The sequence below is a fragment of the Callithrix jacchus genome, chromosome 2, assembly GCF_049354715.1.
Source record: "Callithrix jacchus isolate 240 chromosome 2, calJac240_pri, whole genome shotgun sequence".
In the NCBI taxonomy this organism is placed as follows: Eukaryota; Metazoa; Chordata; class Mammalia; order Primates; family Cebidae; genus Callithrix; species Callithrix jacchus.
In genome coordinates this window covers 3,138,943-3,164,964 of record NC_133503.1, presented here as the reverse complement: position 1 = coordinate 3,164,964, position 26,022 = coordinate 3,138,943, and the positions used below count along the sequence as shown (strand labels likewise).

Below are 26,022 nucleotides of genomic sequence, written 5' to 3'. Positions count from 1 at the left end.
AAATTGGTCTGAGGCCAGGCATGGTGGCTCCACTTTGGGAGGCCAAGGAGGGTGGATCGTGAGGTCTGGAGTTCAAGACCAGCCTGACCAACATGGTGAAACCCCATCTCTATTAAAAATACAAAAATTAGGCCGGGCGCGGTGGCTCAAGCCTGTAGTCCCAGCACTTTGGGAGGCCGAGGTGGGTGGATCATGAGAGATCGAGACCTCCTGGTCAACATGATGCAACCCCGTCTCCACTAAAAAAAAAAAAATACAAAAAACTAGCTGGGCATGGTGGCGCGTGCCTGTAATCCCAGCTACTCAGGAGGCTGAGGCAGGAGAATTGCCTGAACCCAGGAGGTGGAGGTTGCGGTGAGCCGAGATCGCGCCATTGCACTCCAGCCTGGGTAACAAGAGCGAAACTCTGTCTCAAAAAAAAAAAAAAATACAAAAATTAGCAGGGCGTGGTGGTGTACGCCTGTAATCCCAGCTACGCAGGAGGCTGAGGCAGGAGAACTGCTTGAACCGGGGAGGTGGAGGTTGCAGTGAGCCAAGATCGCAACATTGCACTCCAGCCTGGACCACTGAGCTAGACTCTGTCTCAAAAAAAGAAAAAAAGTATGGGCCATAGTCCAACAGCACAATCATCATCTGAGAACTTGTTGGAAAGGTAAAACGTAGTGTCAGGCCCCAGCCAAGCCCTGCTGAACCCGAGTCTGCATTTTAGTATATTTTATTTTATTTTTTGGATGGAGTCTTGCTCTACTGCCCTGTCACGCTGCATGACCTCGACTCACTGCAACCTCCACCTCCCAGGTTCAAGTGATTCTTCTGCCTCAGCCTGCCAGGTAGCTGGGATCACATGCATGCATCTTTGCCTGGCTAGTTTTTGTATTATTAGTGAAGATGGGGTTTCACTATGTTGGAAGGCTGGTCTTGAACCCCTGAACTCAAGTGATCCACCAGCCTCGGCCTCCCAGAGTCCTGGGATTACAGGTGTGAGCCACCGCGCCTGGCCAGCATCTGCATTTTAGCGAGATATGATTTGTATGCTCACTAAAGTGAGCAGTGCTGGCCTAGCACATTTTCTGGAATGTAGCTCACAATGTATTTTGGTGAATCCAGTGAAACTGACATTTTTAATAAGAAAAGAAAAAGAAATCAAGGTTGTGTCCTGGCACCTCACCACGTTCTTCTGTACTGGCTCTTAAGCCTTGCATTAGAACCTCCGTGGACTGTCCTCGACCAACCTGAGTCTGGGCCTCAGATCTGATTTCAGGGGTTCAGAGAAGGAGGTCTGTCATCTATGAATTTTGAAATGTCTCTCCAGGTTAAGCTCCCCGTTAAGATTCCCTGATCAGGCAGGACAGGGTACTTAGCTGCCTCATACAAAGTTAATTTTTTCTTTTTTTGAAATTTTTCTGGTGCCGTGACTCGGAAAGTTAATTTTTTTAATTGAAACAATCTCTTGAGATATAGTATTGGCTAAGAAGTGAGCCTTGGCTAGGCGTGGTGGCTCATGCCTGTAGTCACAGTGCTTTGGGAGACCAAGGTTGTAGGATTGCTTGAGGCCAGGAGTTTGAGATCATCCTGAGCCACACAGTGAAAACCCTGGCTCTACCAAAAAAAAAAGAAAAGGCTGGGCATGTTGGCACATGCTTGTAGCCCCAACTACTTGGGAGGCCCAGGAGTTTGAGGCTGCAGGGAGCTATGATCGTGCCTCTGCACTCCAGCCTCGGTGACAAAGCAAGACCCTGTCTGTTAAAAAAAAAAAAAAGGAAAAGTAAAATGTGACCCTTGTCTGTATTTCAGAAGCACAAGGGAAAAGGGGCCGTATTTGGGCCCTGGGTTCCTCCCCATGGCCTCCAGGCCTGGAGGACTGTGGTCCTTCTGGAAGTGGCCAGTGTGGCATTCCCCTGGTGCTTGGAGGACCCAAGGAACTGCTCTTTCCAGCGTCACACCCTGTCCTGCACACACCCCTGCTCAAACTCTGGCCACCAACCCAAGCACAGCTTGCCGTCCAGGCTTGCTCAATTCCTCTGCCTCCTCAGGCAAGAATGGCTGGAAAAAGTGACAGGGCAGGGTTTCTTGGAAAGCAGTGTGGCCTGCATCAGCATTAATGATTAAAACGTGTCCTCGTGTGGCAATTCCCCAGCAGAGAGCACATTCCTAAGCTATTTTAACTCATCAGTTCAGAAATTCTAGAGTTCCTGTCCTTAGTTCTTGAGGTCTGGATGCTTTTTTTTCCAGAGGATCCAATCCAGATTAGAGGGCTTCAAAAGCCACATAAATTATCTACCTGTCTATGTCATCTATCTATCCATCTATCTATATACCTATTATCTATGTATCTATCTATCATCTACCCATCATCCATCCATCATCTAGCATCTATCCATCCATCTATATACCTATCATCCATCCATCATCCATCCATCTGTATGCCTGTCATTCATCTATTGTCTGTCAATCATCTATTTACCTATTATCCATCTATTAATCTATATATCTATTATTTATATATCATCTATATAGCCATCTATCTACCTATTATCTATTTATCAATATACCTATCATCCATCCATCATCTATCCATCTATTTATATACGTATCACCCAAGCTTCTCTCATCTGCAAATCATCGATCATCTATCTATCCACATATGTATTATGTATCATCTACGTATCTATCCATCTGTCTATATACTTATTGTCTATCATCTATCTACCTATTATCTATTTATCCATCTATCTATACACCTATCATCTATTATCTGCCTACCTACCTACCTTTTATCTGTTCATCTATCTATATACCTATCATTTATCCATGTATCTATATACCTATCATTTATCATCTATCATCTATCTATCTACATAGCTATTATCTATTTATCTATCATCTATCCATCTGTCTGTATACCTATCATCCATTTATCCATGTATCTATATACCTATCATTTATCCATCTATCATCTATCTATCTACATAGCGATTATCTATTTATCTATCATCTATCCATCTGTCTGTATACCTATCATCCATTTATCCATGTATCTATATACCTATCATTTATCCATCTATCATCTATCTATCTACATAGCGATTATCTATTTATCTATCATCTATCCATCTGTCTGTATACCTATCATCCATTTATCCATGTATCTATATACATATCATTTATCATCTATCATCTATCTATCTACATAGCTATTATCTATTTATCTATCATCTATCCATCTGTCTGTATACCTATCATCCATTTATCCATGTATCTATAAGCTATTATCATCATCTATTTATCTATATACCATCTTATCTATCTGTCTATCTACCGATCTATCATCGTTATCATCAACTAGACATACATAGTGGTAGAGATACTGAAATTACAAAGTAATTCAGCCTTGATTTAGAAAGTCTGGAACACATTGAAAACCTTTACAATGTTGCTAAAGTTCAGTGGCCAGGACCTTCTCAGAGTTGTCAGGGTAACAGAAAAGGCCAAGATCAGGCTGCCTCATGGAATCTTAGGAACATTGACTGGCTTCGTTTTGCTTCTTAGGGCCACAGGAGCAGGCCACGTGTCATCTCAGACCCTGTCCAGAGGAAGGTACTTTCCCAGAGACAACAGGGTCCTGGATTGTCCTACATATGCTGACTTTTTTCTTCACCAGTAAACACACACTGTAATAATGAAAAGGGGGCGAGCATGACTGACTCCATCCTAACCTCCCTACAGTGACACTTTTTAGCTTCCTCGCTTTTGCTTTTCTCTGCCTGTAGGCCAAGCTAACTACGGGAAGAATTTAGTTTATAGTTTAACTGTATTTTTTAAACACTTTTTATTTATTTTTCTTTTTAGCTTTTTTCTTCTTTTTCTTTTTTTGCGTGATCTGTACTTTTTTCCAATAATTTCTTTTTTCAGATAGAGTCTCCCTGTGTTGCCAAGGCAGGAGTGCAGTAGCACGATCTTGGCTCACGATCTCTGCCTCCCGGGTTCCAGCAATTCTCCTGCCTCAGTCTCCTGAGTAGCTGGGATTACAGGTGTGCACCATGACACCTGGCTAATTTTTGTGTTTTTAGTAGACATGGGGTTTCACCATGTTGCCCAGGCTGGTCTTGAACTCCTGACCTCAGGCAACACGGCTGCATCAGCCTCCTAAAGTGCTGAGATTACAGGCATGAGCCACTACCACTGACCAAGATGGTTTTTATGTTTGTTTGTTTTTTGAGTTGGAGTCTTGCTCAGTTGCCAGGCTGGAATGCAGTGGCACAATCTCCGCTCACTGCAACCTCCACCTCCCAGGTTCAAGTGATTCTCCTGTCTCAGCCTCCTGAGTAGCTGGGATTACAGGCATCTACCACCATGCCCAGCTAATTTTTGTATTTTTAGTAGAGACAGGGTTTTACCATGTTGGCCAGGCTGGTCTCGAACTCCTGACCTCAGGTGATCCGCCCCCTTGGCAAGATGGTTTTGAGGACACTAGCCTGGCAGCTTGTCAGTTTGCTGGCTCTCCAAAACAAAGTCGTCTTCGTTGCCCCACAGCTTGTTTCTTTACTTACTGGCTGCTGTGCAGTAAGCAGCATGAGCTTTGGGCTTGGTATACAACTGACTAGTTCCACTTTGAGGAACATCTCACTAAAGTGAAAGATTCATCAATTTTAGCCCAGCTAATCATTCTCATTATGTGTTAACTGTGCTAAGCCTATGAAACGTTTCTTATCACTGAACAGAACTCTCATTTGTATGTTTTTGTTTTTGTTTTTTTTTTTGATATGGAGTCTTGCTCTGTCCCCCAGGCTGGAGAGCAATGACGCAATCTCAGCTCACTGCATCCTCTGCTTCCCGGGTTCCAGCAGTTCTCCTCCCTCAGCCTCCTGGGTAGCTGGGACTACAGGCACACGCCACCACGCCCGGATAATTTTTGTATTTTTAGTAGAGACGGGGTTTCACCATGTTGGTCAGGCTGGGATCGAACTCCTGACCTCATGATCTGCCCGCCTCGGCCTCCCAAAGTTCTGGGATTACAGACGTGAGCCTCCGTGCCTGGCCTGTATTTGCTAATTTAATGAAATATTTAAGTAATAACACCAATGGCTACAGTGACAATGGTGACCTATGATTGTGAGGTCTGATGATGCTGAAGTTAGTCTGAAATCACTGCTGCATCAGCTGAGAACTAAAAGCTCAGACGTGAGGCTGGGTGCAGTGGCCCATGCCTGTAATCGCAGCACTGTGGAGGCCGAGGCGGTAGGATCACCTGTAATCCCTGAGCAGGAGTTTGAGACCAGCCTGGTCAATGTGGTGAAACCCTGTCTCTACAAAAAATACAAAAATTAGCCGGGAATCGTGGTGCGTGCCTGTACTCTCAGCTACTCAGGAGGCTGAGGCAGGAGAATTGCTTGAACCCGGGAGGTGGAGGTTATAGTGAGTTGAGATCGCGCCACTGCGCTCCAGGCTGGGCGAAAGACCAAGGCTCCGTCTAAAAAAAAAATGCTCGGTGCGGTGGCTCACGCCTGTAATTCCAGCATTTTGGGAGGCTGAGGCAGGCAGTTCACCTGTGGTTGTGAGTTCGAGACCAGCCTGACCAACATGGAGAAACCCCATCTCTACTGAAAATACAAAAATTAGCTGGGCATGGCGGCGCACACCTGTTATCCCAGCTACTTGGGAGACTGAGGCAGGAGAATCTTTTGAACCCAGGAGGCAGAGGTTGTGATAAGCCGAGATCATGCCACTGCACTCGAGCCTGGACGACAAGAGCGAAAAACTGTCAAAAAAAAAAAAAAAGTTCAAATGTGGCCTTTGAAGGGTGTGTTGGGCCTGTGAGTAAAGAGTGTATAAAACGTCTGAAAGAGTAGGCTGTTCAAAGGTCAAGTTCGTGAAGTTGAGCACTGTCTGCATGTGTACAGCTTGCCCTTTGCCTGTACCACAGTCTCTTCAAAACTCTTCTTTCCAATGGCAGGGTCTCCCTCTGTCGCCTAGGCTGGAGTGCAGTGGCATAATCACAGCTCACTGCAGCCTTGACCTCCTCGAGCAATCCTTCCACCTCAGCCTCCCGAGTAGCTGGGACTACAGGCGTGAGCCACTACACCCAGCTAATTTTTAAAATTTATATTTTTAGAGATGGGGCCCCATGATGTTGCCCAGCTGGTCTGGAATTCCTGGGTACAAGTGATCGACCCACCTTGGCCTCCAAAAATGCTATTAGGCGTGAACCACTGCACCTGACCTCCAATGACTTCAAAATTCAGAACGTTACCTTTCTAACACGGTAACACTTTCTGCCTCATAGGATGTGTGGTCATTATCAAGAAAGGCAGTCATGGTGAAGATTTCTCGAATTTCTCTTTTTTTTTTTTTTTTTTTGCTGCTACAATTTGCCAACTCACTGAGCATCTAGCATTTCTCTTGAAGCCCCGTTTGGTGTTTGCATCTTATTTTGGGGTGCCCTTGACATCTTGACATAGGCAGCACTTGCCAGTTAGGCTTACAATAGCCTTAGAGTGATCGTGTGAGTCATCTCGATGACAGATATGATCATTAAATCCTAACCAAAATGTAGCATCCGGGCCGGGCGCAGTGGCTCACGCCTGTAATCCCAGCACTTTGGGAGGCCGGGGTGGGTGGATCGTCTGAGGTTGGAAGTTCCAGAGCCGCCTGACCAACATGGAGAAACCCCAACTCTACTAAAACTAAAAAATTAGCTGGGTGTGGTGGCGGGTGCCTGTAATCCCAAGGCTGAGGCAGGAGAGTCGTTTGAACCCAGGAGGCGGAGGTTGTGGTGAGCTGAGATCACCCCATTGCGCTCCAGCCTGGGCAACAAGAGCGAAACTCTGTCTCAAAACAAAAACCGAGCGAGGTGGCTCATGTCTAATCCCAGCACTTTGGGAGGCCGAGGAGGGTGGATCACCTGAGGTCGGGGGTCCAAGACCAGCCTGGCCAACATGGAGAAACATAATGATTAGACAAACGCTTGCATTTAACAAATCCTTCATGACAGAGGGGATACGTGTGCCCACCTCTGACAGTCTGTCCCAAGTCAAGACAGTCAAATTTCTTCAGATAAAAGGAACAAAGAGTGCCTGTCAGCGGCTGGCCTGTGTTGGAGGGGGCTCTTTCTAGGAGCACCAGAGAGGATGGAGTGGATTCAAACTGTAAGCCATTTAAAGCCCACGCTAGCTCAACTGAAATCTATTTGAGGATATACCTGTTTTTTTGAGATGGACTTGGCTCTTATTGCCCAGGCTGGAGTGCAGTGGTGCCGTCTCGGCTCACTGCAACCTCCGCCTCCTGGGTTCAAGCCATTCTCCTGCCTCAGCCTCCTGAGTAGCTGGGATTACAGGCATGTGCCACCATGCCCAGCTAATTTTGTATTTTTAGTAGAGACGGGGTTTCTCCATGTTGATCAGGCTGGTCTTGAATTCCCGACCTCAGGTGATTTGCCTGCCTTGGCCACCCAAAATGCTGGGATTACAGGTGTGAGCCACCGTGCCTGGCCTCCAAGGATATACCTTGTAAGTCCACTCAACTACGTTAGTTAGGATTCTTGTTGCAAGTGACAGAAACCCAACTCAAACTAGGTTAAGCCTAAAGACAGATTTATTTACTGTCTGTTGGAATTGATGAACAAGATAGTTCTGACTATCTCTCAGAACTCACTGGCCTTAAGAACTATATGGAGTCAGAGGTTTAAACACCACTCTCGGGCTGGGCGGAGTGGCTCACGCCTGTAATCCAAGCACTTTGGAGGCCAAGGTGGGCGGATCACCTGAGGTCGGGAGTTCAAGACCAGCCTGACCAACATGGTGAAACACCACTCTCCTCTCTTATCTCTATGTCTCCTTGAGATTTCTCCTTTTCTCTCTGCAATCCCCATAATCCTCTAGTTCACCTAACCTGAAGCATGGTTACAGGGAGATCCTAAATTTTATATTTTACAATCAAAGAGAGCCTGATTCAACTCTCTTTCAGTCTTTGTTCCAAAAATCCGTAAAAGGACATTTATAGGATCCGCTTGGGGCAGGTGCCTTCCCTTGAATCAATCAGCTTTGAACACGGGACAAGTTCACATGAGAATCTGGCCACCTAGGAAAGGGAAGTAAGGAGCAGAGGCAGCTCCTAGAAGGCAAGTAGTGCCAGACCGACATTCTCATGGGTGTTCTCTCAACCAACGACCCTACTATTCTGATGCTTTCATTTGCATTCATTAATATTTGTGTGAGTCTGGAGAAATATACCATGTTCATTGATTGGAACACTCAATATTGTAAAGATCAGTTCTCCCCAAATTGATTTGTAGATTGCATGTAATCCTTATCAAAATCTCAACATGTTTCTTTCTTTGCTTTTCTTTTTTCTTTCTTTTTTTTTGTTAGCAAACCACCACCGTGAGGATGAAAGTCAACATATTTCTCAATAAATACTGACAAGCTGATTCTAATTTTTTTTAGACAGTCTTGCTCTATTGTCTAAGCTGGAGTATAGTGGTGCGATTATAGCTCACTGCAGCCTCAAACTCCTGGGCTCAAGTGATCCTCCTCCTCAGCCTGTCGAAGTGCTAGGATTACAGATCCATGCCACCATGCCTGGCTAATTGTAAATTAATATGAAAATGCAAAGGGCCAAGAATAGCCAAAATACTGGCTTGTTCCGAAAGCTTTGGTCTCTGAGATGATCCAGTTCTTATTGACATCAAGATGTGATAAAAGTCTGGGCACAGTGGCTAATGCTTGTAATCCCAACACTGGGAGGCCAAGGTGGGAGGATCGCTTGAGGTCAGGAGTTGGAGACGAGTCCAGGCAACATGGCAAGAGCTTGTCTCTGGGGCAGGAGGATTATTTGAGCCCAGGATTTCAAGGTTATAGTGTACTATGATTACACCACTGCATTCCAGTGTGGACAACATAGTGAGACCCATTTCTGGAAAAGAAAAATTAAGAAAGAAGAAAAAACTAACAGAATGCTGCCCATAGCTAGTCTTCACTCAGTAATGGCCATTTGGCCACATAGTGGCACTCAGAAAAGAACATGAATTAGTTCACCGATAGAGAACGCAAACTCACTCATTAGCTTTAGGTCCATCTTAGGGCAGACGGGACAACTGTCTAAAACATCATGCAGTTATTCAGGAAGCATTCATCGAGAATGCATTGTGTTTATGTTCCACCCTACCCCTTCTACCTTGGTCTCCAGTGTCCTTGAACACTGTGCTTTTTTTTTTTTTGAGACAGAGTCTTACTCTGTCACTCAGGCTGGAGTGCGGTGCACCATCCCAGCTCACTGCAACCTCTGCCTCTTGGATTCAAGTGATTCTCATGTTTCAGCCTCCTAAGTAGCTGGGATTTCAAGCGCCTGCCAACTTGCCCATCTAATTTTTGTATTTTTAGTACGGAACTTGAACTCCTGGCCTCAAGTGATCCCTCCACCACAGCCTCTCAAATTCCTGTGATTACAGGCATGAGCCACTGATCCTGGCCTGTACTACAAATATGGAATTGCTGGGCCTCACATGGTGGCTCATCCCTGTAATCCCAGAACTTTGGGAGGCTGAGGCAGGTGGATCATGAGGTCAAGAGATCGAGACCATCCTGGCCAACATGGTGAAACCCCATCTCTACTAAAATACAAAGATTAGCCAGGCGTGGTGGTGCCTGCCCCTAATCCCAGTTACTCGGGAGGCTGAAGTGGGAGAATTGCTTGAACCTGGGAGGCAGAGGTTGCAGTGAACCGAGATCATGCCACTGCACTCCAGCCTGGCAATAGAGTGAGACTCTGTCTCAAACAAACAAACAAAAAACAACAAAAAAAGGAAATATTGGCATTTTTGTTGGTGTAATACTATTGTTTTAGCCCAAATCTGAAATCTGAATTGTTTTGTATTGAGACTATTTATGGAGTATTTTAATTCACTAAAATTCCAAATTGAACAAAGATATACTTAATTAATTAAAAAATCATTTTTCCAGGCCAGGTGCAGTGGTTCATGCCTGTAATCCCAGCACTTGGGCAGACTGAGAGAGGCGAATCACTTGAGGTCTGAAGTTCAAGACCAGCCTGTCCAACATGGCAAAATCCCGTCTCTACTAAAAATACACAAATTAGCTGGGCGTGGTGGTGCATGCCTGGAATCCCAGTTACTTGGGAGGCTAAAGTGGGAAAATCGCTTGAACCTGGGAGGCAGAGGTTGCCATAAGCTGAGGTATCACCACTGCGCTCCAGTGTGGGTAACAGAGTGAGACTTTGTTTCAAATAATAATAATACTTTTTCCATATTTCACATTTCTATACTATTTTCAAGAGTCAGAAGATAACACCAGCAAAGCAAAGCATCTGATACAATAATAATATTCTTCTTTTTTTGAGATGGAGTCTCCATCCAGGCTGGAGTGCAGTGACATGATCTCAGCACACTGCCACCTTTACCTCCTGGTTCAGGTGATTCTCCTGCCTCAGTCTCCTTCCAGTAGCACGGTGCACACAACATGCCTGGCTAATTTTCGCATTTTTAGCAGAGATGGGATTTCACCATGTTTGCCAGGCTGGTGTTGAACTCCTGACTTCAGGTGATCCTACTCTCAGCCTCCCAAAGTGCTGGGATTACAGGCATGAGCCTCCACACCGGTCACTGATGTAATCATAATATTCTTAACTGGTTCAAAGACTTTTTGAAGAAGCAGATAGTGAGCATGACAGTATCAGAACTGATATGTGGAATCGATTAAACTCTCCATCTAGGTTGGGCGCGATGGCTCACACCTATAATCCCAGCGCTTTGGGAGGCCATGGCAGGCAGATCACTTGAGGTCAGGAGTTCGAGATGAGCCCAGCCAACAGGGTGAAACCCCATCTCTACTAAAAATACAAAAATTTGCCAGGTGTGTTGGTGCATGCTTGTAATCCCAGCTACTCAGGAGGCTGAGCCATGAGGATCACTTGAACCCAGGAGGTGGAGGTTGTAATGAGCTGAGATCGAGCCACTGCACTCCAGCCCGGGCAACACAGTGAGACCCTGTTTAAAAAAAAAAAAGATCCCCATCCATACCTTTAAAACTGAAAGATCAAAAGAAGGCAGAACAAATTTTTGGAGCAAAACACACTGCTTGCTGTCAATAAACAGATGGCAGTTTTAACCTTTACCCTCAGAATTCTGTTGGATAATCTTAAAGTTATCAAAATGAAATGGGATTATTTAAAGATGAAGGACTTAAGGGAAAATATTTGGCCAGGCACAGTGGCTCACGATTGAAATCCCAGCACTTTGGGAGACACAGGTGGGTGGATCACTGAGGTCAGGAGTTCGAGAGCAGCCTGGCCAGTGTGGTAAAACCCCGTCTCTACTACAAATACAAGAATTAGCCAGGCATGGTAGTGGCGCCTGTAATCGCAGCTAACTGGGAGGCTGAGGCAGGAGAATTGCTTGGATCCAGGAGGAGGAGGTTGCAGTGAGCCAGGATCTTGCCATTGCACTCCAGCCTGGGGACAAAAGCAAAACTCTCTCAAAAAAAAAATTTTGCCGGGTGCGGTGGCTCAAGCTTGTAATCCCAGCACTTTGGGAGGCTGAGGCGGGTGGATCACGAGGTCAAGAGATCGAGACCATCCTGGTCAACAGGGTGAAACCCCGTCTCTACTAAAATTACAAAAAATTAGCTGGGCATGGTGGCGTGTGCCTGTAATCCCAGCTACTCAGGAGGCTGAGGCAGGAGAATCGCCTGAACCCAGGAGGCGGAGGCTGCAGTGAGCCGAGATCACGCCATTGCACTCCAGCCTGGGTAACAAGAGCGAAACCCCGTCTCGAAAAAAAAAATTTTTTTTAAGTTATTTCTTCATCTTCCCTAAACAAGCAAAGTTTCAGAAAAAGTGTTTTTTTTCAGCAGCCAGAAATATTTACATAAAAATTATCTCACAACTCCAGATGCTTTTTATATTTAAAGATTGCTTTTAAAAAAATCAGTGTTGGCTGGGCAAGGTGACTCACACCTATAATCCCAGCACTTAAGGAGTTCGGACGTATCACTTGAGGTCGGGAGTTTGAGACCAGCCTGGCCAACAGGGTGAAACCCCATCTCTACTAAAAATACAAAAAAAATTAGCTGGGCATGGTGGCAGGCGCCTGTACTCCCAGCTATTGGGGAGGCTGAGGCATGAGAATTGCCTGAGTCCAGGAGGTGGAGGTTGCAGTGAGCCCAGATGGTGCCACTGCACTCTGGCCTGGGTGATAGGGTGAGACTTTGTCGTAAAAATCGGTGCTATTTTATGTTCGGGCTTTTATGATTAAACTTCTATGATTGTCTATTGCACTAAGATGATTATTTTTATTGTTAAACTTTAGATTCATGGGGTACATGTGCAGGTGTGTTACACGAGTACATTGCGGAATGCGGAGGTTTGGGCTTCTAGAGAACCCGTCATCCAAACAGCAAGTGTAGTACCAATGGGTACTTTTCCAGCCTTGACTGCCTCCTCTCCTCCCCAGCTTTGGAGCTCCCATTGTCTACTCTTTCCATGTTTATGTCCATTTGAACCCATTGTTTAGCTCCTATTTATTTATTTTTGAGACGGAGTTTCGCTCTTGTTACCCAGGCTGGAGTGCAATGGCGCAATCTCGGCTCACCGCAACCTCCGCCTCCTGGGTTCAGGCAATTCTCCTGCCTCAGCCTCCTGAGTAGCTGGGATTACAGGCACGCGCCACCGTGCCCAGCTAATTTTTGTATTTTTAGTAGAGATGGGGTTTCACCATGTTGACCAGGATGGTCTCGATCTCTTGACCTTGTGATCCACCTGCCTCGGCCTCCCAAAGTGCTGGGATTACAGGCGTGAGCCACCGCGCCCGGCCCTATTTATTCATTTACTTATTTTTTGAGACAGAGTCTCTCTCTTTCACCCCGGCTGGAGCACAGTGGTACAGTCTCGACTCACTGCAACCTACGCTTCCCTGGTTCAAGTGATTCTCCTGCCTCAGCCTCCCAAGTAGCTTGTATCACAGGCGTGCACCACCACACCCAGCTACTTTTTGTATTATTAGTAGAGATGGGGTTTCTCCATGTTGGCCAGGCTGGTATCGAACTCCTGACCTCAAGTGACCCCCCTGCTTTGGCCTCCCAAAGTGCTAGAATTACAGGTGTGAGCCATCGTACTCAGTCTATTTTTCTTTTTTTTTTTTTTGAGATGGAGTCTTGCTCTGTCACCCAAGCTGAAATGCAGTGGCGTGATCTCAGCTCACTGCAACCTCTGCCTCGGGGGTTCAAGTGATTCCCCTGCCTCAGCCTCCTGAGTAGCTGGGATTACAGGTGCATACAACCATGCCTGGCTAATTTTTGTATTTTTAGTAGAGATGGGGTTTCACCATCTTGGCCAGGCTGGTCTCAAACTCCTGACCTTGTGATCCACCCAACTTGGCCTCCCAAAGTGCTGGGATTATAGGCATGAGCTACCATGCCTGGCCAAACTTGGTCTGTTTTTAAATAATACTTAATTTTATTTCATTTTATTTGCTAATAATTTAGAGTAGAATTATATAATAATGTTGATTTAATTTTTTTTTTTTTTTTTTTGAGACAGCGTCTCACTCTGTCACCCAGGCTGGAGTGTGATGGCTCAGTCGTGAATCACTGCAGCCTCAAATTCCTGGGCTCAGGCGATCCTCCCACCTCAGCCTCCTGAGCAGCTGGGACTGCAGGCACAATCCACCATGCCCAGCTAATTTTTGTATTTTTTGTGGAGACAGGGTCTTGCTATGTTGCCCAGGCTGGTCTCAAACTCCTGAGCTCAAGCAATCTGCCCACCTCGGCCTCCCAAAATGCTGGGATTACAGGCATAAACCACTGCCCCTGTCCTAATAATGTAGAATTTTACTTAATGTTTCATAACATGATTTTAAAAGTTTATATTTGAAATGTATTTAAATATGTAGCTTGATATTTTGAGAAACATTTGAATTTCTAACAGATTATAAAATACTAGTTGTGCCTAGGAGAGAGAGGTTGCAGTGACCCCAAATCTCACCATTGCACTTCAGCCTGAGTTTCAGGGCCAGACTCCATCTCAAAAAATAAAAATAAAAACAGTTGTGTTAGGATTCAAATGAGAAAAGCAGAACCAGTAGGAGAGATATACAGACACAGATATAGATAAACATATAGGGACACACATCTGCATAGGCAGCTTTATTTATAAAATGTTGGCTTCTGGCCAGGCGCAGTGGCTCACACCTGTAATCCCAGGACTTTGGGAGGCTGAGGCAGGCAGATCACTTGAGGGCAAGAGTTCGAGACCAGCCTTGCCAACATGGTGGAACTCTGTCTCTACAAAAAATACAAACTTAGCCGGCTGTGCTGGTGCACCTCTGCAGTTGAGCAACTCAGGAAGCTGAGGCAGGAGAATCGCTTGAACCCGGGAGGAGGAGATTGCTGTGAGCGGAGTCTGAGCCACTGTACCCCAGCCTGGGTGACAAGCAAGACTCTGTCTCAAACAAAAAAACCATAGAGACATACATCTACATCGATAGATGTATGTGTAAAACGTTGGCTTCTGCATTTGTGGGGCTGGCTAAGCAAGCCCAGAGTCCACAGGGCTGACTGTCAGGAGAGGACAATCAGGCAGGCTGGAGCCACACATGCAGGGCCAAAGCTTGTTTTCACAGGCGCTCAGGAAGAAAGATCCAGACGGAAGGGAGCGCAATTGTGGACTCAACCGTTATTTGAAGTCTGTGCTACAGGAAGTCCTAAGCCCACTCTTGGAAAAAAAAAACAAAAAACCATATAAACTTTTTGGCTGGGTGTGGTAGCAAGCACTTACAGTCTCAGCTGCCCAGGAGGTGGAGGCGGGAGAATCGCATGAGCCCAGGAGTTAGAATCTAGCCTGAGCAGCATAACAAGACCTTGGTTCTTAAAAACATTGTGTTATTTTGTTTGTTTTTGTATTTTAATAGAGACCACATGGTTTCACCACGTGGCCCAGGCTGGTCTGGAACTCCTGAGGTCAGGCTCTCCACTCGCCTTGACCTCCCAAAATGCTAGAATTACAGGCATGAGCCACTGTGCTGGGCCTCTAAAAAAGACTTTTTCTTTTTTTTTTGAGACGAAGTTTTGCTCTTGTTACCCAGGCTGGAGTGCAATGGCGCGATCTCGGCTCACCGCAACCTCCGCCTCCTGGGTTCAGGCAATTCTCCTGCCTCAGCCGCCTGAGTAGCTGGGATTACAGGTGAAACCCCATCTCTACTAAGAATACAAAAATTAGCTGGACATGGTGGTACGCGCCTGTAGTCCCAGCTATTCTGGAGGCTGAGGCAGGCGAATTGCTTGAACCCAGGAGGCAGAGGTTGCTGTGAGCCGAGATCGGGCCTTTGCACTCCAGTCTGGGTAACAACAGAGAAACTCCGTCGCAAAAGAAAAAAAAAAAAGAAAAACAAAACAAACAAACAGACAAAAAATACAAAAAGTGAAAAATTTTTTGAGAGATGGGATCTTGCCCTGTTGCCCAGGCTGGAGCACAGTGGCACAATCACAGCTCACTGCAGCCTCAAACTCCTGGGCTCAAGCATTTCTCCCTCAGCCTCCCTAGCAGCTGGGACTATAGGTGCACACCACCATGCTGACTAACTGAAAAAGGAAAAAAAAATTTAGAGCAATTTGGTTTTGCTGTGTTGCCCAGACTAGTCTCAAACTCCTGACCTCAAGATCATCCTGGCCTTAGCCTCCCAAAGTGCTAGGATGAGAGCCACTGTGTCTGGCCCCAGTACACTGATACTGATGCATTACTATTAACTAAGGTCCATCTTGATTCAGATTTCTTTTTTTTTTTTTTGAGACGTAGTTTTGCTCTTGTTACCCAGGCTGGAGTGCAATGGCGCGATCTCAGCTCACTGCAACCTCCGCCTCCTGGGTTCAGGCAATTCTCCTGCCTCAGCCTCCTGAGTAGCTGGGATTACAGGCTCGTGCCACTACACACTGCTAATTGCTTTCTTTTCTTTTCTTTTTTCTTTTTTGAGACAGAGTCTTGCTCTGTTGCCCAGGCTGGAGTGCAGTGGTGCGATCTCGGCTCACTGCAACCTCAGCCTCCTTGGTTCAAGGGATTCTCCTGTCAGCCTCTTGAGTAGCTGGGATTACAGCTGTACACCACCACATCAGGCTAATTTTTGTATTTTTAATAGAGATGGAGTTTCACCATGTTGGCCAGGCTGGTCTTGAACTCCTGACCTCAAGTGATCCTAAAGTGCTGGGATTACAGGCGTGAGTTACTGTTACCCGCCCTTTTTTTTTTTGGGGACAGGATCTTGCTCTGCTGCCTAGGCTTGCATGCACTGGCAAAATCTTGGCTCACTGCAATCTCTGCTTCCTGGGCTCAAGCAATCCTCCCACCTCAGCCTCCCAATTCGCTGGGACTCTAGGTGTGCACCATCAAGCCTGGGTAATTTTTTTTTTTTTTTTTGGTAGAGATGGGGTTCCACCATGTTGCCCAGGCTGGTCTTAAACCAGGAGTTAAAGACCAGCCTGGCCAACATGGTGAAACCTCGTCTCTACTGAAATTGCAAAAATTGGCCGGATGTGACAGTGTGTGCCTGTAGTCCCAGCTACTGGGGAGGCTGAGATAGGAGAATCATTTGAACCTGGGGAGCAGAAGTTCCAGTGAGCCGAGATTTCGCCACTGCACTGCAGCCTGGGGACAGATCGAGAGTCTGTCTCAAAAAACAAAAACAAAAAATAAACAACAACAACAACAACAAAACTCCCAGTGTCTGGGAGCTACAGATGCTTGTTGTTACCAGGCTGTCTTCACTTCTAGGCCCTCTCCCTGTGGAGTGAGAAAGTACGTGTGTACTCACCTGTGTACATTCACATGCGGATATTCTTTCTTTCTTTCTCTTTCTTTCTTTCTTTCTTTCTTTCTTTCTTTCTTTCTTTCTTTCTTTCTTTCTCTTTCTTTCTTTCTTTCTTTCTTTCTTTCTTTCTTTCTTTCTTTCTCTTTCTTTCTTTCTTTTCTTTTCTTTTCTTTTTTTTTTTTGAGACGGAGTTTCATTCTTGTTACCCAGGCTGGAGTGCAATGGCGCGATCTCGGCTCACCGCAACCTCCACCTCCTGGGTTCAGGCAATTCTCCTGCCTCAGCCTCCTGAGTACCTGGGATTACAGGCACACGCCACCATGGCCAGCTAATTTTTTTTTTTTGTATTTTTAGTAGAGACGGGGTTTCACCTTGTTGACCAGGATGGTCTCGATCTCTTGACCTCGTGATCCACCCGCCTCGGCCTCCCAAAGTGCTAGGATTACAGGCGTGAGCCACCGCGCCCGGCCCGCAGATATTATTTCTCTGTGTAACCATCTGCATCCACGTTCATCCTGGCATCTCCAGCTCTAACCCATCACCACAGAAATCACTGTGGTCTCTTCCCCTTTTCTGAGCCTGCTTTTAGAGGATCAAAGCTGATCGAGCCAGGCCTCGGCCCAAGTCATCTCCCTTTTGATTAACTTAAAAGCAGCTGGCTAATTTGCCTTTCAGGTTCCAAATCCCTTTAGTGTTTGATCAAATGACAGGGAGGAGCTGAGTGGTGGCGACAGAACGCCTGCCGTCTTTATTCCATCTTCTGAGACCGTATCTCACGTCGCCCTAACTGGGGTTGTACTAGAAAGAGAATTCTAGGGTCTGTGTTTCAGCCTGTCAGGTTGCCACACCCCACCAGTGTGAGTGCCAGTGTGGGGGTACGATGCCCAGATAGTGTGTCCATTACTCTCGTCAACTTATCACCCCCAGCTTCCAGCATGGGTCCATTGCGGTCCATGTCCCTCCCCTCAGCCTTGGAGCCTAACTCAGATACAGCGTGAACAAGCAGCCGCAGCCTCCTCTGGCTGTTTCAGGCCCATGAGGTCTCCTCTTCGTTGAGTCTCTTCTATGTCACACCCATAATCCCAAGGGTTTCCACAGGAACACGGAGATTTGTTCTTTCAAAAACGGGGCACTTTGGGAGGCCAAGGTGGGTGGATCACTTGAGGTCAGGAGTTTGAGACCCATCTGGCCAATATGGCAAAACCCCCTCTCTACTAAAAATATAAAGCAAATTAGCCAGGGTGGCACCTGCCTGTAGTCCCAGCAACTCAGGAGGCTGAGGCATGAGAACTGCTTGAACCTGACAGGTGGAGGCTGCAGTGAGCCGAGACTGAGCCATCGCACTCCAGCCTGGGCAATAGAGGGACACTGCCTCAAACAAACCAAAAAAATATTGAAAATGGGGTTCAGGCCAGGTATGGTGGTTCTTACCAGTAATCCCAGCACTTTGGAGACTGAGGCAGGAGGACTGCTTGAGCCCAAGAGTTCAAGACGAGCCTGGTCAGCATAGCAAGACCCAATCTCTACAAAAAATAAAAAAATAAAAATTAGCAGGCATGGTGGTGTGTTCCTATAGTCCTAGCTACCCGGGAGGCCGAGGCGGGAGGATCACTTGAGCCTGGGAGATTGAGGCTTCAGTGAGATATGGTTGCATCAGTGCACTCCTGCTTGAGTGACAGAGCAAGACCCTGTCTCAAAAACAACGGGGTTCACTGCTGCTAACAAATATTTCAGTGGTTTGTTGTGTGACTACCTTGGTGATGACTTTGTTTATTTGCACCGAGGGCTGTGACATTCGCTTGCCGCTTGTGGCCTGTAATTGCCACACTCAGCACTTCTGGGGGCAGTGGGACTGTGTAAGCCTTGCATGATCCTGGATCTGTGCTGTGCTTACTGTGTGCTTTGCCAGAAGGTAAACGAGGCCTGGAACTTGATGTGTTGTCCACGGCTGTTTCCAGTGCCTCCAAAAGGGCCTGGTGCATAGTGGCCACTCAGGAAATAAGTGTGGGGCCGGGCGGGGTGGCTCATGCCTGTAATCCCAGCACTTTGGGAGGCCAAGGTGGGCAGATCACTTGAAGTCAGGAGTTTGAGACCAGCCTGGCCAGCACGGTGAAACCCCGTCTCTACTAAAAATATAAAAGTTAGCTGGGCATGGTGGTGGGCACCTACAGTCCTGGCTACTCAGAAGGCTGAGGCACGAGGACTGCTTGAACCCAGGAGGAGGTTGCAGTGAGACAAGATCGCACCACTGCACCTCAGCTTAGGTGACAGAGAGAGACCCTGTCTCAAAAAAAGAAAAACAATAGGCCAAGCACGGTGGCTTATGCCTGTAATCCCAGCACTTTGGGAGGCTAAGGCTGGCAGATCATGAGATCATGAGTTCGAGACCAGCCTGGCCAACATGGTGAAACCCTAACTCTACTAAAAGTAGAAACATTAGCCAGGCGTGGTGGTGCACACCTGTAATCTCAGCTACTCAGGAGACTGAGGCAGGAGAATCGCTTGAAACCGGGAGGCAGAGGTTGCAGTGAGTTGAGATCTTGCCACTGCACTCCAGCCTAGGAGACAGAGTGAGACTCTGTCTCAAAAAAAAAAGAAAAGAAAAAAGAAGACCAGGCATGGTGGCTCAAGCCTGTCATCCCAGCACTTTGGGAGGCTGAGGCGGGTGGATCACGAGGTTAAGAGATCGAGACCATCCTGGTCAACATGGTGAAACCCCGTCTCTACTACAAATACAAAAAATTAGCTGGGCACAATGGTGCATGCCTGTAATCCCAGCTACTCGGGAGGCTGAGGCAGGAGAATTGCCTGAACCCAGGAGGCGGAGGTGAGCTGAGATCACACCATTGCACTCCAGCCTGGGTAACAAGAGCGAAACTCCGTCTCAAAAAAAAAAAAAGAAAAAAGAAATATGTTGACTGAAGGAATACAATATCCACGAACATTTCTATGCAAGCACCTGTGGATGGCATGTACATCTCTGTGTGTCTAGCTGTGCTATTTTGTGTGTATCCATGTGTGCGTGTGATGGGGGAAGACAAAAGTATTCAGGTAGATCCAAAACGGCCATCAGGGACTGCTTTAATAACTTTTCTGGTTTTTATCAAGACAGAGTCTTGCTCTGTTGCCCAGGCTGGAGTGCAGTGGCACCATCATAATTCACTGTAGCCCTGACCTACTGGGCCCAAGTGATCTCCCACCTTAGCCTCCTGAGTAGCTGGGACTACGGGCATACACAACCACACCTGGATAATTTTAAAATTTTTTGTAGAGATGGTGTCTCCTTATGTTTCCCAGGCTGGTCTCAAACCCCTGGGCTCAAGCAATTCTCCTGCCTCAGCTTCCAAAAGCACCGGGATTATAGGTGTGAGCTACCACACCTGGCTGCATTAATAACTTGCAACCATCAATATAGAATATGTTCAGAAAATATGTGAGACGGTCAGGTGCTGTGGCTCGTGCCTGTAATCTCAACACTTCGGGAGGCTGAGGTCGGAGGCTAACTTGAATTCAGGAGATTCCGTCTACAAAACATAAACCAAGTTAGCCAGGTGTAGTGGCACATGCCTCTGGTCTCAACTACTTGGGAGGCTGAGCAGGAGAATTATTTGGGTCTGGGAGGCAGGGGCTGCAGTAAGTTATGATTGTGCCACTGTACTCCAGCCTGGGCAACAGAGTGGGATCCTGTCAAGACAGAAAAAAGAAAAGGGAGGGAGGGAGGGAGGGAAGGAAGGAAGGAGGCAGGGAGGGAGGGAAGGAAGGAAGGAGGGAGGGAGGGAGGGAAGGAAGGAAGGAGGGAGGGAGGGAAGAAGGGAGGGAGGGAAGGAAGCAAGGAAGGAGGGAGGGAAGGAAAGAGGGAGGGAAGGAGGGAGGGAAGGAAGGAAGAGAGGGAGGGAAGGAAGCAAGGAAGGAGGGAGGGAAGGAAGGAGGGAGGGAAGGAGGGAGGGAAGGAAGGAAGAAGGGAGGGAGGGAAGGAAGCAAGGAAGGAGGGAGGGAAGGAAGGAAGGAGGGAGGGAGGGAAGGAAGCAAGGAAGGAGGGAGGGAAGGAAGGGGCAACCTCCAGCCTGCAAGATGGAGCAAGGAGGGAAGAAGGAAGGAAGGGAGGGAGGGAGGAAGGGACGGTAGGGCAGGAAAGAAAAATAAAGTAAGGAGAGAGGGAGAAGAATGAAGGAAGGAGAGAGGGAAGGAAGGAAGGAGGGAAGGAAGAAAGGAGGGAGGGAGGGAAGAAAGGAAGGAAGAAAAGAAAGAGAAGCAAACATTAGAAATTAGCATTTGTGCAGAGTGGAAGGGGGCATATGGATGCCTCTGTTGAGGGCTGAATGGTGCCCCCACTCTGAAGTTATATTCTAACCCCCAGAACCTGTGAACGTGACCTTAATTGGAAAAAGAGTCTTTGCAGGTTCCATTCAGTTTGCCATCTTGCAAAGAGATAATCCTGGATTAATCGAGTGTCCCCAGGATCCTGCCAGAAATCAAATGCTGAATTTCCTTATAAGAGGGGACATGACCTCTTATATAAGGAGGCAGAGGGAACATGACCAGGGCAGCAGAGATTGGAGGGTACAGGTGGGAAGCCACTGAGTGCGGGTGGCCTCCATAGCTGGAAGAGGCCAGGAAGGCTCCTCCCCTAGAGCCCTGGGAAGAGGTGGCCCTGAGGACACTTCGATTTCAAACTTTTTGTTTGTTTTTGTTTGAGATGGAGTCTTGCTCCATCTTGCAGGCTGGAGGTTGCTCACTGCAATCTCCACTTCCCAGGTTCAAGGGATTCTTCTGCCTCAGCCTCCCGAGTAGCTGGGATTTTAGGCGAACACCACCATTCCCGGCTAATTTTTTTTTTTTTTTTTTTTGAGATGTAGTTTCGCTCTTATCCAGGCTGGAGGACAGTGGTGCGATCTCGGTTCACCACAATCTCCACCTCCCAGGTTCCAGCGATTCTCCTGCCTCAGGCTACTGAGTATCTGGGATTACAGGCATGCGCCACCATGCCTGGCTAATTTTGTATTTTCAGTAGAGGCAGGGTTTCTCCATGTCGGTCAGGCTGCTCTCAAACTCCCGACCTCAGGTGAGCCACTCACCTTGGCCTCCCAAAGTGCTGGGATTATAGGCGTGAATCACTGCGTCCAAGGATTTCACACTTCTGACCTCCAGAGCTGTGGGAGAATAAGTACCTGCTGTGCCAAGTCACCCAGTTCGTGGTCATCTGTTATGACAGGCTGGGAAACAAATACACCTCCAGCCACTCATGGCCCGTCCTCCCAGGGCTGCGTGTACGTCCTGTGGGCATCACGCTAACCACCCCCACCCCCATTGCACCTTGACTGCTGGCCGAGGGTTGTGGCCCACAGCACAGCAAATATTTGCAGGGAGTAGAGCAAACAGGCCGCGGGCCGGTGGAGGGGACTGGCTAGGGGGCCCAGGCCAGGCCCGGGGATCTGGAGCCTTGCAGGTTCACTGCACTCTGAAAATAGTATTTACCTGGATGTAATTTACTCTCAAACGCTGTACTTCTCCCTTTGGGGCTTTCTCCTCTCTACCTCCCCACCAGGGATCACTAGAGGCCACCGGGGAGTGAGGTGGGAAAGAGCCTTTCTGTTGCCTCCTGCAAACTGGCCTCTCTCCAGGGCATGATCCCAGCAAAGAGCCAGCCCCATTGGGGCGGCCCAGAAGTGCCCAGTGGGCACTAAAGCAGAGTGGAATGCCCTCCACCCACCCCTCCGTGAGCGGCATTAAGGCTTCCGGTGAAGCATCCCAAATGCCTTCCCTGCTCTCTGCACAGATTCCCGTCCTACCTGCTTTTCCTTCTCTGCCCAGCCCGGCTCTTCCACCTCCAGCGCCTCCCAGCCTGGGCACCGGCCAGCTGCACTTTCCTTGAATGACCAGCAAGGACAATAGGACCAGGATGGAATCGTCATCAGAGGGGGAACAGAATATTTCCACAGTCGTGAACTATCTTCCAACACATTACTTATTAATCACAAAAAAAAAAACCAACCTGTAACTTCAGGGGAGAAAACTGGTGAATTTCTCCTTACCTGAATGATCATAGGTCCCAATATCGAGACAAACAGATTTCAAGGGCCTCCTGATTCGACTGATGCCCTGAGGAAGTTACAACACACTCATGGGGCACTTGTCGTGTACCTCCAGAATGGAAGACAGAAAGAGGGAGGAAATGTTCAAGATTAAAGGAGACAAAAGCAGCATGACAGCAAAGCATCTGACCACCATGACAGGTAACTGCGACGCCTCTCACCACCATGACAGGTAACTGCCACGCATCTGACCACCATGACAGCTAACTGCCACGCCTCTCACCACCGTGACAGCTAACTGCCACGCCTCTCACCACCGTGACAGCTAACTGCCACCCATCTCACCACCATGACAGGTAACTGCCACGCATCTCACCACCATGACAGGTAACTGCCACCCATCTCACCACCATGACAGGTAACTGCCACCCATCTCATCACCATGACAGGTAACTGCCACGCCTCTCACCACCATGACCGGTAACTGCCACCCATCTCACCACCATGACAGCTGCCACGCCTCTCACCACCATGACAGGTAACTGCCACCCATCTCACCACCATGACAGGTAACTGCCACCCATCTCACCAGCATGACAGCTAACTGCCACGCCTCTCACCACCATGACAGGTAACTGCCACCCATCTCACCAGCATGACAGCTAACTGCGACCCATCTCACCACCATGACAGGTAACTGCCACGCCTCTCACCACCATGACAGCTAACTGCCACGCCTCTCACCACCATGACCGCTAACTGCCACCCATCTCACCACCATGACAGCTAACTGCCACACCTCTCACCACCATGACAGGTAACTGCCACCCATCTCACCCTTATGACAGGTAACTGCCACGCATCTCACCACCATGACAGGTAACTGCCACCCATCTCACCACCATGACAGGTAACTGCCACGCCTCTCACCACCATGACAGGTAACTACCACGCCTCTCACCACCATGACAGCTAACTGCCACCCATCTCACCACCATGACAGGTAACTGCCACCCATCTCACCAGCATGACAGGTAACTGCGACGCCTCTCACCACCATGACAGGTAACTGCCACCCATCTCACCACCATGACAGCTAACTGCCACGCCTCTCACCACCATGACAGGTAACTGCCACCCATCTCACCACCATGACAGCTAACTGCCACGCATCTCACCACCATGACAGCTAACTGCAATGCATCTCACTACATACAGAGGACGTCATTGGGACCATCAGGGAAACGAGCACGGACTTACATTAGATAACAGTCTCATAGTGATGTTAAATTTCCTTCATTTGATCATTGTATAAGAGAATGTTCTATTTTTTTCTTTTTTTTTGAGATGAAGTCTTGCTGGTCCCTCAGGCTGGAGTGTGGTGGCACCATCTCAGCTCACTGCAACCTCCGTCTCCCAGGTTCAAGTGATTCTCCTGCCTCAGTCTCACAAGTAGCTGGGATTACAGGCACCTGGCACCACACCTGACTCTTTTTTGTATTTTTAGTAGAGATGGGGTTTCACCCTGTTGGCCAGGCTGGTCTCGAACTTCTGACTTCAGGTTATCCCCCTGCCTTGGACTCCCAAAGTGCTGGGATTACAGGCATGAGCCACCACCCCTGGCTGAGAATGTTCTCATTTTTAGGAGACACTAATGAAGTATTTAGGAGTAAAGGGACATAAGACGGTGTCTGTGATTTTAAATGGTTCAGCACTGTTAGCAGTAATAATCTACCTATGCATATACAGAGAGATTAAGCTAATGAGGCGAATGTTAATTGGTGAATCAACGGTTGGACACTTGGTGAAGCAAATGAATATTAGAGTTAATTGTATTCTCACAATTTTTTTCTATGTTTAAATATTTTTCAAAATAAAGTTTTAAATAAAAACAGGCTGGGTACCATGGCTCATGCCTGTAATTTCAGTGCTTTGAGAGGCCCAGGCAGGAGGATCCCTTGAGCCCAGGAGTTTGAGAACAGCCTGGGCAACACATAGAGGTCTCTATTAAAAAAAAAAATTTTTTTTTTTTGAGATGGAATCTCACTCTGTCACCCAGGCTGGAGAGCAGTGGCGCTATCTCGGCTCACTGTAACCTCCGCCTCTCAGGTTCAATCGAGCCTCCTGCCTCAGCCTCCCAAGTAGCTAGGATTACAGACGCACGCCATCACACATGGCTATTTTTTGTGGTTTAGTAGAGACCGGGTTCGCTGTGTTGGCCAGGCTGGTCTTGAACTCGTGACCTCAGGTGATCCATCTGCCTCGGGCTCCCAAAGTGCTGGGATTACAGTCGTGAGTCACCACATCCAGCCTAAAAAAAAATTTTTTTTAAACCTAGATGTGGTGGCCTGCGCCTATAGTCCCAGCTACTCCAGAGGATGAGGTGGGAGGATTGCTTGAGCCCAGGAGGTGGAGGCTGCAGTGAGCCGAGATTGCACATCACACTGCAGCCTGGGCAACAGAGCAAGACCCTGTCTCAAAAAAACCCAAAAAACAAAAAACTTAAAAAACAAGGCCAGGTGTGGTGACTCACGCCTGTAATCTCAGCACCTTGGGAGACTGAGGCAGGTAGATCACTTGAGGTCAGGTGTTCGAAACCAGCCCGGCCAACATGGCAAAACCCTGTCTCTACTAAAAATACAAAAATTATCTGGGCGTGGTGGTGTAAGCTTGTTATTCCAGCTACTTGGGAGGCCGAGGCAGCAAAATCGCTGGAACCCGGGAAGTAGAGGTTACCGTGAGCCGAGATCACTCCACTGCACTCCAGCCTGGTCAACAGAGCAAGACTCTGTCTTGATAAAAAGAAAAACAAGAAAAGTAAAAAACAAACAAAAAGACTTTTTGTCTGTAGGTCACGGAGATATAGAATTAAGTGAACTGGTGATTCTTGAGGGAAATGCTGTCCCACTGTTCAGTTTCCTCCATCTCATCAAATATTCCAAGGCCTGTCATGGGCCTATCGTAACAGCTTCCTATCTATCTGACTGACGCAGGTGAGGGCAGACAACTTACAAAAACACAAAGAAAGAGAGTACAAAGTCAACTGGGAGAAGTGCCTTAAGAAAGGAAGAAATCAGGCTGGCGTCGTGGTAGCTCACACCTGTAATCCCAGCGCTTTAGGAGGCCGAGGTGGGTGGATCATGAGGTCGGGAGTTCAAGACCAGCCTGACCAACATGGTGAAA

At 47.6% G+C, this 26,022-nt stretch overlaps 1 protein-coding gene and 1 long non-coding RNA gene across 34 annotated transcripts in view; one reads left to right on the top strand and one right to left on the bottom strand.

Moving 5' to 3' along the window:
• Nucleotides 1-26,022, top strand: part of TPST1 (tyrosylprotein sulfotransferase 1) — a 281,231-nt gene that overhangs the window by 35,306 nt on the left and 219,903 nt on the right. For 24 of the 32 annotated variants that reach the window (XM_078353633.1, XM_078353680.1, XM_078353678.1 and 21 more), the window contains one exon: nucleotides 22,584-25,968. The gene's annotated coding sequence lies outside the window, so the exon portion shown is untranslated. The remainder of the gene's footprint in view (nucleotides 1-22,583; nucleotides 25,969-26,022) is intronic. The other 8 variants (XM_078353583.1, XM_035291952.3, XM_078353620.1 and 5 more) reach the window with 5 other exon arrangements.
• On the bottom strand, nucleotides 648-23,139 carry LOC128931441 (uncharacterized). 2 transcript variants are annotated; one of them, XR_008479794.2, is made up of 4 exons: nucleotides 22,840-23,139; nucleotides 22,597-22,674; nucleotides 21,883-21,957; nucleotides 648-18,330 (listed from the first exon to the last, which is right to left on the bottom strand). It is a non-coding gene; the product is annotated as an uncharacterized LOC128931441 (long non-coding RNA). The 2 variants fall into 2 exon arrangements; XR_013528409.1 differs by having other exon boundaries at nucleotides 22,597-23,139.